The following is a 14,840-nucleotide window of genomic DNA, read 5'->3' as shown; positions in this document are numbered from 1 at the left end:
GAATTCCTTGGAAATCGAGCACAATCTTGCATAATCCATGTATGCAGTTGCAGACCAATTGTACTTTAAGTGAGTAAATCCTTTCAGATTGATGTATGCTGGTGGCTGACCCCATGGAGCTCTTGTAGCTGCATAAGGGAAAGTAATCACCATCTGCTCCTGTGGGAGTCGGGCGATGGCCCTGAAGCTAACTGCTCATGGAGCCTGGCTCTGCATCAGCCAAAAACCTGAAGAAACTATTGACCTTTCAGAATAAGGTGTTGCAACATCGTTTATATAATAGTTTGCAGCAGCCAGGGATATGCCATATGCACACTCTGTGCCCCCCAGGAAAGAAGTAGTAGCAAAGAAATTCAATGCCACCTTAAGGGCAACAGCATTGGGTTCCCACCAGAGCCTTGGGGCTGCCAATCCTGGTGAAAGAGAATGCCAGGATCAGTGACAATACTTTTAAAGACTTGCAGTAATTGGTTTGTGTTCAAAAAGTGCAGGATGCGCCACTTGGAAACCAGTAGCTTTTCTGGTTGTCTTGCACTTGACAATGGTTTTCTCTGGTAAATGCTTTGTGATTTGGACTATATCAATTTTCCTTCACCACATAAAATCATGGAACGTTCTTCCTAACAAAACCATGGGTGTATTTGCAGCACGTGGACTGCAGCAGTTCAGGCTGGCAGGTCACCACAGGGCCAAGGGTGGAAACCATTAGCTCCTGGCCTAGATACCTGAATCTGTTCCTCAGTGCAGGCTCAGTGACCACGTACCCCAACCTGAGTACACTGATGCTGCCTCTGACCCAGCACAGTGATCTGTCCTGACCCAAGCCCAGTGGGCCCTGTTAGAAACAACAACTCAGACCCCAGTTAGGGGGTCATAACATACCCCTCTTCCTGACCATGCTCATCATCACTTTCTCCAAGGCAGTTAGGGACAGCCATAATTGACCTCACCAGGAACACGCGGATCTCATGGGCAATTTTTTTTTGAGAAATGTAGTAGGCAATCATTTGAAATTCAATAGGTATATCTCTAAACATTAATGCTCTCTGGTATCCAGCCAATTTTCTACTGAGGTTACAGCAGGAAGGACCATCTCCAAGAAGGTATCTCAATGCTATTTCCACTGTTAGAAAAGACTAAGAGACAATGCGATAATTTTTAAAATCCCAAATGGTTTTGTAGGGTGAATATTTCCTCTGGTAGAGGAGTCACAGATATATGATCATCAATTTAATGATTCATGCTCAACAAGGAAAACACTAGGAGAAATTATTTGGCACAGATTGTCAGAAAATGGAATACATGCTTTACCACTGGAAACAACTGAGGAAAAGACCACGGCATGATTTAATGGAACAGAAGAAGGTTTATAGACAGAATGCAAGAGAATGGGATTAGTTTGACAGCTGTAGCCATGAGGTGACAGTCAAGATAGGATCTTCTGTCATTCAATGTACTCTGCCGCAAAGAAACTAGGAATGAGAGTATGTGGGAATAGCTCAGAAGGTTGCCGAATTTTGTTCCAAATATTGAAATTTCTGCTTAAGCTCAGCCATATCCCAAGAAAACCACATTTTTAAAAACATTTTCCAATGTATATATAGGACAAGACAATGGAGAGACATAGGGATAGAGTGGGAAGATGTAACAGGACTGGGAGGAGGTCTGTGTGGAGTACAAATATTTTCCAACATGGGCTATTTGCGCTGAATTTCTTGTTTCAACACTGAAAATTCTTTTAATAATATGGAATTCTATAGTCCAATTTTAACCAAGAACCAAAGTACAGTATCTTGAGGCCTAAGCACCAGAATAGTTCTGAGGAATGTTCACTTGGCCTGAAACATTAACTCTGATTTCTCTCCACAGATGCTGCCAGACCTGCCGAACTTTTTCTTCAATTTCTGTTTTTGCACCAGAATAGTGTCCATTTCAGGCTCAGCGTGAAGCCTGGTAAACTTTCACTTCGCGTCTTTCTTGAAATATCCTGACACTGGCTCCCATCTCAAGGCAGTAGGGATAACATGGTGCCCAGAATCAGAACTTCTGCCTGGCAGCTTTTGCTTTCCACCAAGCAGGCAGGGTTAAAATTGGAGCCAATGCCTTAAAATCTGTTCAAACTTTAATGTATACATGGCGAAAAGTCAGATGTTGTTGTTAAAAGACATTATTAATCCTCTAAAGCAAAGTGCAAACAATTGTGGCCAATATGTTTTAAGGTTAATTTAGTCTGAATGCACTGGTGGCTGGATAAACAGAATCTTCAGGTTCCAGGGTGGGGCATGATAGGCATTGAAATAGTTTTAGAGAAAGATAAATATAGATGGCTAACATTTTAACATTAGTTTTTTTTTCTTTTCTGCATGATAAACAAACATATTTGAAAGGAGATTATCAATGCTGCTAAAAGCTTCACATTCCAGTATACAGATCACCCCTGCTCCACCATTTTCTGCACAGTGCAAGAGCTTCATTTTCCAAATACTCGATTTGCATTACATTTGGGAGGAAATGAGTGATTTATATTTCTTTACAAATAGAACAACAATGCCGTTGGCTGTTCCGCCAAGTTTATCTTCAAATATTGTGCCACTAAAAAACAAATCCCATGCTAAGGGAGATGACTCATTAAAGCCCAGTCTGGGGGCCTCAAGATCCCTCCACTACTTACCAACATTTCCACCATAGAGTCATAGGGTCAGAAAGGTCTGCAGTGTGAAAACAGGCCCTTCAGCCAACTCCTCTATGCCGCTCACTTTTCACAATATAACCCAGCCCTATTTTCCTGCATTTGGTCGATATCCTTCCATACCTATCCAAACCATGTATCTGTCTAAATGTTTCTTAATTAACAAAATTTTACTCACTTCCACCACTTCCTCTGGAAGCCTGTTCCAGACCACCTTCTGTGTGAAAAAAATTGCCTTTCTGGACCATTTTCTATCTCTCCTCTCTCACCTTAAACCTACACCCTCTGGTTTTAGGCAACCCTACCATTGGGAAAAGCTGTCTACCATTTACCTTAAATACAAAATGTGAGGCTGGATGAACACAGCAGGCCCAGCAGCATCTCAGGAGCACAAAAGCTGACATTTCGGGCCTTGACCCGTCATCAGAGAGGAGGATGGGGTGAGGGTTCTGGAATAAATAGGGAGAGAGTGGGAGGCGGACCGAAGATGAAGAGAAAAGAAGATAGGTGGAGAGGAGAGTACAGGTGGGGAGGTAGGGAGGGGATAGGTCAGTCCAGGGAAGACAGACAGGTCAAGGAGGTGGGATGAGGTTAGTAGGTAGGAGATGGAGGTGCGGCTTGGGGTGGGAGGAAGGGATGGGTGAGAGGAAGAACAGGTTAGGGAGGCAGAGACAGGCTGGACTGGTTTTGGGATGCAGTGGGTGGAGGGGAAGAGCTGGGCTGGTTGTGTGGTGCAGTGGGGGGAGGGGACGAACTGGGCTGGTTTTGGGAGGCGGTGGGGGAAGGGGAGATTTTGAAGCTGGTGAAGTCCACATTGATACCATTGGGCTGCAGGGTTCCCAAGTGGAATATGAGTTGCTGTTCCTGCAACCTTCGGGTGGCATCATTGTGGCACTGCAGGAGGCCCATGATGAACATGCCATCTAAAGAATGGGAGGGGGAGTGGAAATGGTGTGCGACTGGGAGGTGCAGTTGTTTATTGCGAACCGAGCAGAGGTGTTATGCAAAGCGGTCCCCAAGCCTCCGCTTGGTTTCCCCAATGTAGAGGAAGCCACACCGGGTACAATGGATACAGTATACCACATTGGGAGATGTGCAGGTGAACCTCTGCTTAATATGGAAAGTCATCTTGGGGTCTGGGATAGGGGTGAGGGAGGAGGTGTGGGGGCAAGTGTAGCATTTCCTGCGGTTTCAGGGGAAGGTGCCGGGTGTGGTGGGGTTGGAGGGCAATGTGGAGCGAACAAGGGAGTCACGGAGAGAGTGGTCTCTCCAGAAAGCAGACAAGGGTGGGGATGGAAAAATGTCTTGGGTGGTGGGGTCGGATTGTAGATGGCGGAAGTGTCGGAGGATGATGCGTTGTATCCGGAGGTTGGTGGGGTGGTGTGTGAGAATGAGGGGGATCCTCTTTGGGCGGTTGTGTTGGGGGCAGGGTGTGAGGGATGTGTTGCGGGAAATGCAGGAGACGCGGTCAAGGGCGTCCTCGACCACTGTGGGGGGAAAGTTGCAGTCCTTGAAGAACTTGGACATCTGGGATGTGCGGGAGTGAAATGCCTCATCATGGGAGCAGATGCGGCAGAGGCGGAGGAATTGGGAATAGGGGATGGAATTTTTGCCGGAGGGTGGGTGGTAGGAGGTGTATTCTAGGTAGTTGTGGGAGTCGGTGGGCTTGAAATGGACATCACCCGGCACCTTCCCCTGCAACTGCAGGAAATGCTACACTTGCCCCCACACCTCCTCCCTCACCCCTATCCCAGGCCCCAAGATGACTTTCCATATTAAGCAGAGGTTCACCTGCACCTCTGCCAATGTGGTATACTGTATCCATTGTACCCGGTGTGGCTTCCTCTACATTGGGGAAACCAAGCAGAGGCTTGGGGACCGTCTTCCCTGGACTGACCTATCCCCTCCCTACCTCCCCACCTATACTCACCTCTCCACCTATCTTCTTTTCTCTCCATCTTTAGTCCACCTCCCCCTCTCTCCCTATTTATTCCAGTTCCCTCTCCCCATCCCCCTCTCTGATGAAGGGTCTAGGCCCGAAACGTCAGCTTTTGTGCTCCTGAGATGCTGCTTGGCCTGCTGTGTTCATCCAGCCTCACATTTTATTATCTTGGATTCTCCAGCATCTGCAGTTCCCATTATCACTGATACCATTTACCTTATCTATGCTTCTCATAATTTTATATACTTCTGTAAGGTCACCCGTCAGTGTCCTACATTCCAGTGAAAAGAGTCCCAGCCTATCCCACCTTTCCATACATAATAAACCTTACAGTCCAGGTAGTGTAAGTCTTTTCTGTACTGTTTCTGGTTTAATAATATCATTTCTATAGACATGCAACCACAACTGTATACAGTACTCCAAATGTGGTCTCTCTGACATCTTGTATAGCTGTCCCAACTTAGATGTGAAATCATTCAGGAATGAAATCTTCTGTGCCCTGTGGAGATGGTAGGGCTGGAGAAATGTGGGTAATTGTACAGTGGGTCAGCTCTCCAAAGCTTCCATTTCTTTGTGCTGCTGGCAGTTTTACAACAGCAAAGGCTACCCATCCAGGAGGTAACCAGTCAGCTCAGTTAAGGAGCAAGATTCATATGGCATCTTAAAGATGCCAAAACCTCCCACTGATTCCAAAGTCTAGAATCAACTTGAAGCAACCTGCCAGGAACAGGTTAGAGGGCCAATGGTACCTCCTCCCGCCAGCGCATTAAAAAGGTTGCAGGAATGAAAAGAGAGTCTACTCAGCCGCAAACCTTCTAGTTTAGTGTTACCTTTCCATACTGATGGTCCTGAGGGCAAATAGCCTTCCTTATTTTGAACATTTAAATGGATGTCCAAGAGTACCTCTTCTGCAACCTCAACTTTCCTGATGGTACTGCCATCTATCCAGTCCAACTTTAATCAGGCCAGGTCTGGCAGCATCTGTGGGGAGAGAAACAAAGCTAATGCTTTGAGTCCAGTATGACTGTTCTTCACAACCAATCAGCAGTACTGAAGAAGAGTCAAATTTGACTTGAAATGTTAACTCAGCCCCTTTCTCCACAGATGCTGCCAGATATGCTGAGTGACTCTGGCACTTCGGTTTAGTTTCAGATCTCCAACATCTGAGGTACCTGCTTTTTTTCTCTTATTGAGCCACCTGCGTTAGAAACTCACTGCATCCTTAACTGGAAAGTGAATGCAGAGTTAGCGTCTTAATTGACCACCTTCTGAAAGGGACGTTCATGTCAGCATGTTTCTGTAGCTGAGCCTCGCAAATGTTCCTGACCATCATTATAAACAATGTGCGTCAATGATTCATTTCACCACCAATTCAGAATCAATCTGAGTGCTGACTCAATCAGATACACACTTTCCAACAGTTAACAGTTGTGAAAAATTTCAGTAATGCAAAAGAAAATATTTTAGATGCTGAAAATATGAAATAAATCTAAAAATTCTGTAAATGCTCAGAAAACCAAAGGAACCTCGTCTCATGCAGCTGGGAAATATGCTTGCAAGCATAGCATACAACCAGTAAGGACTTTGCACATTGAGTTTTCATGTGTCAGAGTAAAGAGTTCTTCCACATTATAGAGAGCATCGGGGAGGTCACATCTGGTGTACTGTGTACACTACATGCCCTGGAACAGAGTTCAGCAAACATGCACCATACTGGTTCCTAAGAAAGGTCGTTATCCAGTAAGGACATTGAGTAATTTTAATCCATATTCCCTGCCAGTTAGAAGAGTGAGAGATGATCAAGTTGGAATTTGTGAAAGTCCTAAAGGCTTCTTATGGGTAGATGCTGAGAAAATGTTTCTCCTCACTAGAGAATCTAGAACGTGGGGTAAAAATCTCACAAGGGGTCAGCCATTTAGGTCCAGAATTAAGGGAAATTTCTTCGTTGAAATCTTGTGAATCTTTGGAATTCTCTTCTTCCAAACTACATAGATCTGTAACATTGAGCTGAGCTTTGAATGTTTTTTTTTTAATCTACATCAACCAGCAGTGTGTGTCATGTACCTCCTTGATGTAAAGTTGTGCACCCCTATCCTGACAACTACCAGACTCAAGTACCTGGGCTATGTGCTTTCCATAAGTAGATGATTACCTAATATTGACTTTAATGTCTAGCACCCAATACAGTCTATTTTAATGCAAACATCTTGAAGTGATATTGCAGGCTGCAGACTCTTTTCCAAATCATCTTCAATTTGTTGTGCTCCTCTTTCCTCTTGAGTGAATTAAGGGTTCTAGAGCCAAGGTGGGTGAATGAGTTAAAGTACAGATCATATATGATCTAATTGAATGGCAGAATGGGTTCAAGGAGTGAAATTGTCCATTTCTGTTCCTATTTTCCTTCCTAAATTTCCACATGACTAGTTTCCTCAGTCTATTGTGCAGCTATGCAGTTAGTCATAACCTTGACCAGAAATATCCAAAAGAAGGTAACAAGGTGATACAAAGTGAGGAACTGTTTAACTGGGATCATTGTAGGAAAGCTTGCTAAGTTATTCTTAACCAGAAGCCAAAAGCTATTAAACATAGTCAACATTTTGGACTCCTCTGTGCAAAAGTAGATGTCATTATAGGCCTTCATAGTGTTGAGGAATGTTCATTTCCTTGGCATTAGCAAGATAAAAGAGAAGGAGCCTATTATATGTGGCTCTCTCCCTTCGCATGTTGATTTGATATTTCTAGCAGCTTGAACCTACACTCATACACCTCACTATGATCTACAGAGGAGGTTGAGGTGGCATTATTACCAACAATCCAGTCTTAATTTCCCCCTGTTTCATATAAGCAATGAAATTTTCAGTCATTTCCCAAGAAATTAGTGAATGGTCTTTGACTTTGGCTTCAGTCCACCTTAGATCACAGTTATGAGATACCCAAACAATTTAGTAATGTAGTTCTCTAATCTCATTTTCAATACCAATGGAAAGTATATAACAATAAATGTGAATATATTCAAAATAGACAAACATCACCATTAGATTTTCTCATTAAAGCTACATTTTACTCCATGTCACCAGTGACTCAACACAGAAGATCTCAGATCAGATCTCTGATTAAAAAGTTCTCTTTTCAATGTTCCATGAGGTTTTAGTCATATCTTGTGAAATCTGATGTATTGTCTGTAAAATAGGGCTATCAATGTCTATAAGCATGCAGTACTTATCCAAGAACACCAAATCTTCAATATTTTGAAAAATCTGAAAGGCCCAATACCACGTTTAATTAAACAGTATACAATTAACATTAATATACTATGATGTACAATTTGTTATGAAATAGTAAAATCCAGCTTTTGGCAGAGATAAGGTATGATAGCAGTCAGAAAGTAGTCACAAATGCAGCCCAGATACTATATTGTAAGCTGAACTAGTCAGGATTTTCAAATGCCATCAATTTTATAATCCATAACAATATGACAGTATGGGACAGCATTTAAGACTTTTCATTAAAATGATTTACACTTGTCACCTCACTTCAAATAAGACATATCCAATGTGTCTTTGAAAAAGGAAGGGCCTCCTGTGTAAATTAATATTAAGGGCCTACATGCTTTGACACTTGAGAAAACCTTGTTTGAATCTCTAACAATTTGTGACAGTGTAAGGGTTAGCTAATAGGCTCTGTAATATTATGACACCTCAATGTTTTGTCCCCAGTGTTTGAATGCCTCTGTTATCTTCACAGTAACCAGCTCTGGCTGTCGAAGCACCTCACACTCTATCACTGCCTTCATCGCCATGGAGACATTGCAGGAGCTATTATAGATGAGAACTTCATCTTTTTCTACTTTAGGGCTGAAATGAGAGGGGAGGTTAAATGGGGTGCCATCAATCTTAATGAAATGCAATTATTGTTGCACTTATTAATCATCACAAGCCATTTGCTCGTGGCTACTCCAAGATGCAATTTGTCAAACTTTGTAAATTTCTCTAATTTCATGCCTTTTTTTTCTGTTCACTTCAGATTGTTTTTCTTGTTGATGCTTACCTGAGGAAGAGACCGACAATGATTGCTTGAGATAAACCAGTACCTATGCTAATGTGCGCCGTTGAAGCACAGATGGCATCATTGCAGGCATACATGAGGCCTCCAGTAACGTAGATGCCTCAGTGCCCATTCGCATTCTATATCACACAGTATGTATATGTGAGGCACTGGTAACATTGCAGCTGTTACCTTCAGACACTGTCAGACAGCACAGGGTTACCAAAGAATGAAAGACAGTAGTGCTGTAATCATTGTTTAAGAACAACTAAATTGTCTGCAACAAAAGTTGCTCTCAAAACCAATCAAACTCAAGAAAGATTTTTCCTATAAAATCCTTGCATTTCTACCAAGGTATATAGCCCTGCAGCATATACTTTTAAATGGCAAAAGTCAAATTAACTACAAGGAAAAGCCTTGAAAGGATAAGCAACCACAAACGTTGGTCATTTTTAATATTTAGAATCTATATGTTGCATATTCTCATCTCAATTCTTTTGAAGCTGGCACTACCAAATCTAAGCTAAACTATGTGACAAAAGGCTGTCAGGGTTTTAAAAATAATTGGTTATTCTTAATAGAGAGGGGGCCATTTAACTTAACCTGTCAAATTATGGGTAGTCAACAGAGAGTAAAATCAAATGAGGTATATAACCTGTGCCTGATTTAGCATCATCTGCTTTAGTTAATGAATCGGAACCAAATCTGTTCCCACTCCACTTGAGAATTTTTTTCTTGAAAATATATCATTGAATTATGCTTTTGGGACATATATTTTGTGGAATAATTCTGGTCAATGGTTTACATCAGCTTCATTTTTTACCACTGTAAACAGTATTCTGTTCTGAGGCAGGGTTACTGGACCCAAAATGTTAACTCTGATTTTTGTCTTCACAGATGCTTCCAGACCTGCTGAACTTTTCCAGCAACTTCTGTTTTGGTTCCTGATTTACAGCACCCACAGTTCTTTCAGTTTTTATTGTTATAGTACTGTCCGCACTAAAACAAAGTATCCGAGTTCTGCTACAATAGTTGACTGGGTAATGAATTGTAAGATGGAATACTTCCTAGTAATTATCTAACAAGTATCAGGAGGGTTATGGCATAGTGGTAATGTCGTGAGGCTGGTAACGTGTTCTGGGATCATGGATTCAAATTCCATGATGAAATGGTAAGATTAGAATTCAATTAAAAAACTGGCCTAATATAATCACATAACCACCATGAATGTTCCAAAAACCCCATCTAGTTCACTAACGTGGTTGGTAGCTGCAGATCAATAGCAACATGGTTGACTCTTAACTGTCTTCTGGGCAATGATGGATGGCAATAATTGCTGATTTAGTCATATACCCATGAATGAAAAGCTTCATAAATGTGAAATGAGTACAATATAATCAATAATTCTTCAATATTAGTGTCACCAGTCCAACAATGGTAAAATAAATGTCAAAATTGAGCATTATCTTGTGCACTTAAATTGGAAAATTGCCTTACCGAACTATTCCACCACACTCTGACACACAATCAGTGAAATGTTTTATATTGCATATTGCCACGTAATCAAAGACCCATAAACACGGCTTGGATTCTTGGTTGGCCGCAAGTAACTAATGTTATGCTTTTAATTTTCACTTTTTTCCCAGCAAAAAAAGCAATATTTTCCAGTTGGTTCGATCTACTGAGTAACAATAGAAGGTAGTTTCCCTTCACGAGAGTTGGTGACAGAGGTGACGAGAAGACAAAATATAGGGTGTCTTTGCCCACTCTGGGAACAATTGGAGGCATAAATGATGGCCAAAAAGGTAACCTCTGAAAGTCATATCTCCGCCCTTGCCTAGACTCTCCTGACCACCATCCATCACTCTCACTCCCACCCAAAAAGCAAATGCTGTTAGAGTCTCTGAAGACTCTAACTGCTGGTCTTTAGGACACAGACTTCTGATTGGCCGGCAGCATCTGGGGGAGTGAGGGAACTACTGTCAAGGTCTACTGTCACCAAAATATTCACCAAAGCTTACCAGTCAGCTCTCAACAGGTCAAACTGTACGATTCATCAAGTTTTCTAGACAGTGAGGGTGTGTGCTTGGTCGATATCGAACATCCCCAATCGCTCACTTAAATTCAGAAAGGAAAAATCCTGACCAATGTGTCAGTTCTCAGTTTTTGTTTATAATCAATTAAATCATCAAAGTAAGATTTAAGCGTTTGTACTGTTGAAAATGCAAATTGGAGCAATGCGCTTCTATCAAATGCATTTAATAACATGGTCATTATTTATTACACTACAAGAGCGACCAATCTCACTGTGTCATCCGTCAGTTAACACTGCGATATCAACTTGTTTTGACGGTGTGATTTTATCAGATTTTTACTGCAGGTCGGTTTTTTTTAAAATTCAAGACAGGGGAATGACATCAAAGGACTTTTTCTCATTAAAGAGCATTGCGTTGTTTCAGCAGACAGCTGAGTTTCTGATTTCTCCTGGCAGTGTAATACATAAATATTGTGTCCATATCAGCAACATAAATACTGACAGTTAACCAGCAGCCTGAAACAAATTCAGAGAATGAAAGATGAATGAATTTCTATGGGATTCATCAAGGGATAATTTGAAAGAATTTGCAGTCTCACCAATCCAGCTCATGATAACATGGAAACACTGAGGTTTGGAGAAATTAACAAATGAGTTCCTTTGCGAAGCCTTTCACTGACAAACATTGAATTGCTCCACTCTTGCATATTGTGGCATTCTAGCCAAATGAAAAACAGAATGTGAGAACATCCATTGAAAGACTGTAACACATGTATTGTTCAATCCAAACAAAAAAAAGTAAATTATTCTCCAATCCCTAAGGTGGAATTCATAATTTTGCTGTATTTTCAGACTCTGACTCAGGTTTATTCAACAGAAGCCCTTATACCCTTACCATCGTATATTAATCCCTGTGGCAGATGGGCTAGGAGTTCAAACTTAGCACTGGTTTCAACAGGTCTATGTTTGTCACCAAACTTAAACAGGCCACAAGCATGTCATTGGGGTTTCAGTTGGGATAACTGATTCACGGTTGGAAAGTGGGAGGCGGTTTAAAATTAAGATAATGAGAGCATAGAGACAGTATGTTTCTATTAGTGGGAAGGCAGGTAAATGTAGAGAATGCTGGATGACTAGAGAAATTGAGTGTCTGGTCAAGAAAAAGAAAATTGTATATGTCAGGTATAGGCAGCTGGAATGAAGTGAATGCCTAGAGGAGTATAAGCATAGTAGGAATATACTCAAGACAGAAATCAGGAGAGCAAAAAGGGGATATGAGTTAGCTATGGTAAATAGGGCGAAGGAGAATCCAAAGAAATTTTGCAAGTGCATTAAGGACAAATGTTGAGCGGAGAGCATGAGGTCAGGGATGGGGAGGTTTTTGTCACATATCACCCCAAGAACCTCCAGATCCAACACATCAATCTCCGTCACATCTGCCACCTGCAATCTGACCCACTGCTAAGGATATGTTTCCCTCCCCACCCCTATCTACCTTCCAGAAGGATCGCTCTCTCCGTAACTCCCTCGTCCACTCCACACTCTTCACTAGCCCCAACACTCCTGGCACTTTTCCCTGTAACCGCAGGAAGGGCTACACCTGCCCCTGTACCTCCCTACTCACGTCTATCCCTGGCCCCAAGAAAACCTTCCACACTGAACAGATGTTCACCTGCACATCTGTTAATGTAGTGTACTGTATCCGCTGTTCCCGATGTGGCCTCCTCTACATTAGGGAAACCAAGCAGAGTCTTCGAGACCGCTTTGTGGAGCACCTACGCTCGGTTCATGACAGACGACAACACCTCCCAGTCACGAACCACTTTAACTCGCCCACCTACTCCTTGGATGACATGTCCATCCTGGGCCTCCTCCAGTGACAATGACAGTAAACCTGGTGGAAAAATAAGTTATGAGGAGGGTGCAATGTATACATAGATGATTATCTATTCACGCTGTGAAGCTTCCTGTTGATGACACGGTAGCAAATGTAGTCCCACTATTTAAGAATGGAGAAAGAGCAAGGGTGGAGAAATTACAGAAAGTACAGAAATTTCAGCTTGATGTCTTGTGGTAGGGAAAATGCTAGAATTTATTTAAAAGGATGTGGTAACTTAGTTAAAGCACAGGAAAAGGGGTACCAATAGATGACGTGTAATTGGATATTCAGAAGATTTCTAATAAAATGGAACACACACTTAATAAATAAAATTAAAGTGCATGGAATGCGTGGAATATATTATTTGGATTGAGGCAGTAAGTGAAGAATTGGAATAAATGTGTCATTCTCTGAATGGCAAACTCTTACAAAGAGTTTGCTACAAGTGTCAGCGCTCTATCTCCAACTGTTCACAATCTATATAAAGGACTTGGATGTGTGGCCAATTGTAATATTTCAAAATTTTCCAATAACACTAACACTGGTGGAAAAATAAGTTATGAGGAGGGTGCAAGAAGGTTTCAAAAATCTTGGATTGGCTACTAATTATAAGCCATAAAGATATATTTGTAGAATTAGTCCATTGAGTTCATCAAGCCGAATCTGCCATTCAAAGTGATCATGGCTGATCTGATAATTCTCAGATCCACTGTCCAGCCTTTTTCTTCATTTAAATAACATCTGGTTCCCCTATTCTTCCTGCCAAAGTACATCAGAGCACATTTTCCCACATTATATTCCTCTGCCAATACTTTGCCCACTTGCTTAACCTTCAATATCTTTCTGAAAACTCTTTGTGTCATCTTCACCGCTTGTTTACCCTATTTTTGTGTCATCTGAAAATCAAGCTACAGTACGTTGATGTCCCTCATCCATATCACCAATATATATTGCAAATAGTTGTGGCCCCAGCACTGGTCCCTGTGGCACTTCACTAGGTATGATGTGAGAATGATGGCACTGGACCAGGGTTGACAAAGTCAGAAGCCACATGACACCAGGTTACAGTCCAACAGCTTTATTTGAAAACACAAGCTTTCAGAGTGCTGCTGTTTCATCAGGTAAAGTGCTCACTTCGCCTGACGAAGGAGCAGCACTCTGAAAGCTTGCGACCTTAAATAAACCTGTTGGACTGTAACCTGGTGTCGTGTGACTTCTGACTCTTAGTTACAGGTTCTTAGGCTGAAATATCCCTCTCACCGCAATTCTCTGCCTTCTTTTAATTGGACAATCTTCTATCCATGCTAATACATTACCTCCAACACCATGTGCTCTTAATTTAGCTAGTAGCCTAATGTGTGGTATCTTTAGACTAGAACATGGCTGATAGAATGTATTGTTAATAAAGATTATGTTATTCACTTTGGTAAAACAATCAGAAAGACAGAATGTTTCTTAAATGATGAGAAGTTGCGAAATGGAAAGGGATCTGGGTGCACTTGCCCATGAGTTACTGTAATCTAGCATGCAGATGGAGCAAACAATTAAAAAGGTAAATAAACTGGCATTTTTTGGAGGGGATCTGAGTGCAGAAGTAAAGATGTATTACTCTATCAGAGATAATGGGAACTGCAGATGCTGGAGAATCCAAGATAATATGAGGGAGGCCTCCCTAACCTGTTCTTCCTCTCACCCATCCCTTCCTCCCAAGCTGCACCCCCATCTACCTACTAACCTCATCCCACCTCCTTGACCTGTCCGTCTTCCCTGGACTGACCTATCCCCTCCCTACCTCCCCACCTATACTCTCTCCACCTATCTTCTTTTCTCTCCATCTTCGGTCCGCCTCTCCCTCTCTCCCTATTTATTCCAGAACCCTCTCCCCATCCCCCTCTCTGATGAAGGGTCTAGGCCCGAAACATCAGCTTTTGTGCTCCTGAGATGCTGCTCGGCCTGCTGTGTTCATCCAGCCTCACATTTTATTATCATGTATTACTCTATGTTGTTTGGAGCCATGGCAAATTCTCACACAATTTTGATCTTCTTATCTATCAATGGTTTATCTTGCCACGGATTGAGTTCAACAGAGGCTCATCAAATTAATCCCTGGGATGATTGTTTTATGTGGAGGGATTAAAGAGATTGGGTCTGCATTAACTAGAGCTTCAAAGAATGGGAGATGATCTCATTGAAGCTTATAAAATTCTTGCAAGATGTGACAGGGTGAAAGTAATTAGGATGTTTCTTTTGA

The sequence above is a fragment of the Stegostoma tigrinum genome, chromosome 4, assembly GCF_030684315.1.
Source record: "Stegostoma tigrinum isolate sSteTig4 chromosome 4, sSteTig4.hap1, whole genome shotgun sequence".
NCBI classification, from domain to species: domain Eukaryota; kingdom Metazoa; phylum Chordata; class Chondrichthyes; order Orectolobiformes; family Stegostomatidae; genus Stegostoma; species Stegostoma tigrinum.
The sequence above is the reverse complement of the archived record's forward strand: the minus strand, read 5'-3'. Positions refer to the sequence as shown.